We start from the raw sequence: 2,413 nt of genomic DNA on the forward strand, positions 1-2,413 counted from the left end.
TCTCTCCCTCTCTCCCTCTCTCCCTCCCTCCCTCCCTCCCTCCCTCCTTCAAAAATAAATAAACATTAAAAAAAAGTACACTTAAAATTCTCTTATTTTGGTTGACAGTCGTTTTTGAATAATAAGGAATAAAGTGTAGCATAAAGCAGTGAGAACAAGTGTTAAGCTTGTATACTCCATCAGCTTTACTTGAAGAGGTGGATTTATGGCACTGCTGGTATAGAGCATGCTTATTGTGCAGACTGCAGTTTTATGATAATTTAGGAAAAACAGATCTTCTATTGGTTTAAAGGCAGTTGATCTCTTTGTGTGCTCACATTTCACTCATCTGTTCATCTGAAGGTGCCTAAAAAGTACTTTTCACTGCCTCGATCTGCTCCTACTTCAGTTTTAATGAACGATCAGCATTTGCCTAGCCAATACAAGCTCACCACCTATTGATAAAAGAAAGTGGCTGCAGTCTAGACAGAAACTACAAACATGAGTAGAAACCAGTTTTTTTTTCCTGACAGTTTTCAGTATTGCATTGGGTGTCCCTCATCTCACGGGTCAAAAGGGAGGTGGGGGGGTCCTCATATATCAAACGGTACAGCTAGAATGTAATTGCCCTGGAAGCCAAAGTAAAAAGCAGTTCTAGAGACTTCCCTCCTTAAAAGGGTGGGCGTGGAGAGTTGAGACAGTGTTCTATTACAGGTTAAAGTACCTGCGTTGTACCCTTTCAGGTTGGTGACTCTACAGACTGTTATGTGTAGATGAGTCTGTCCTCTTTCCAGGCTCTGCTTTCACATCCTTGGAAGGTCACCTAACTTTTCATTTACCTGTGTTATGCTGACAGATGCACGGTTGTTTCGTACTTTCACATGGTTGTAAGCTCTTGGAGTCCTGCATTTGCCCAGTACGTAGTAGACAAGAAAGAGATGCTTTCTTTATCTTCTATAAAATTACATTTTTCCTTTGTCCTTATGTCTGTTTTCTGTTCTCCAAAGCTCTCTAGACTCTAGCAGTTCCCACAGAAGTGGGTAGTATGGAAAGACCTGGCAACTTCAAACCCTCTTTTGTCATTTTTCACTGGAGCTTCAATTAAATTAATGGCAATAACATCTACTAATCGTCGCAATCCTTAGAAGTATAATAAAATGTTGTGTTAGTTTCCTATTGTTGCTGTAATAAATGACCACAAACATAGTGGCTTGAAACAATATACATTTATTATCTTAGTTCTAGAGGTCAGAAATTGGAAACGAGTCTTTTTTTCTTTTTTAAAAATGTTACTCCATTTTTTAATTTTAATTTCAGTATAGTTTTTTTTAATGTTTTTATTTATTTATTTATTTATTTATTTATTTTATTTATTTTTTTTGAGAGAAAGAGAGCACGCAAGCCAGAGGGGCAGAGGGGCGGGGGGAGACAGAGGATCCAAAGTGGGCTCTGTGCTGACAGCAGTGAGCCCGATGTGGGGCTCAAACTCACGAAACGTGAAATCATGACCTGAGCCAGAGTGAGACACTTAACCGACTGAGCCACACAGGCGCCCCTTAATTCCAGGCTAGTTCATATACAGTGTATATTTAGTTTCAGGTGTGCCCTGCAGTGATTCAACAACTCTGTACATTACTCGGTGCTCATGAGAACACATGGCACGCTTCACGAATTTGCGTGTATCATCCTTGTGCAGAGGCTGTGCTAGTCTTCTCCGTATCGTTCCACTTTTAGTCTGTGTGCTGCTGAAATGAGCACCTGAAATGCGTCTTACGGGACTAAAATTATGGCGTTGGTAGGACCGAGTTCATCTGGCGTCTCTGGGGAGTCCATCTCCTTGCTTTTTTTAGCTTCTAGAGGTCCCTGTGCTCTTTGGTTCTGGAAGTTTCCTCACAGCACTCGTGCTCCCATTGTCACATCTCCCACTCCTGCCCCGATCCCCTGCTTCCTCTGAACGGGACCCTTGTGGTTACAGTGAGCCCTCCTGGATAATCCAGGATGATCTCCCCATCACCCGTTCACATCAGCGGAGGCCCCTTTTTGCCGTAGGTAGCACACTCACAAATTCAACGGGGTAGGATGTGGCTGGCTTTTGAGGGGTTTTATTTAGCCTGCCACAGATGGGATGGTAGTGTTTTTTGGATTATTGATTTGGGTAGTGAGCTAAAGGAAGGCCCTCTTTTTCTTCTCCAGTTGTATTCTACCTTCACTGAACAGAGGTTGAAGAATTTTTATGCTTCCTTGGTTCTTGATTTTGACTTTAGAACGATTTTGATTTAGTTAAGGGAGATTAGTATGGCTCTTTGTTTTTGTTTGAGAAACCGAGTGTAAAAGCAGGGGTCAGTGATAACTGAAATTAGAAACTCCACGGACAAATACTTGGGTGGGAAGATTTTTAAATGCTTTTCTTTGTTAATAGTTCAAACAAATCCGC

At 41.6% G+C, this 2,413-nt stretch overlaps 1 protein-coding gene and 1 non-coding gene across 7 annotated transcripts in view; one reads left to right on the forward strand and one right to left on the reverse strand.

The window, feature by feature from the left end:
* Nucleotides 1-2,413, forward strand: part of SIK3 (SIK family kinase 3) — a 217,436-nt gene that overhangs the window by 164,624 nt on the left and 50,399 nt on the right. The gene's annotated exons all lie outside the window — the stretch shown is intronic.
* On the reverse strand, nucleotides 1,629-1,737 carry LOC125917282 (U6 spliceosomal RNA). The gene has a single exon (XR_007456136.1). It is a non-coding gene; the product is annotated as a U6 spliceosomal RNA (small nuclear RNA).

The sequence above is a fragment of the Panthera uncia genome, chromosome D1, assembly GCF_023721935.1.
Source record: "Panthera uncia isolate 11264 chromosome D1, Puncia_PCG_1.0, whole genome shotgun sequence".
NCBI lineage: Eukaryota > Metazoa > Chordata > Mammalia > Carnivora > Felidae > Panthera > Panthera uncia.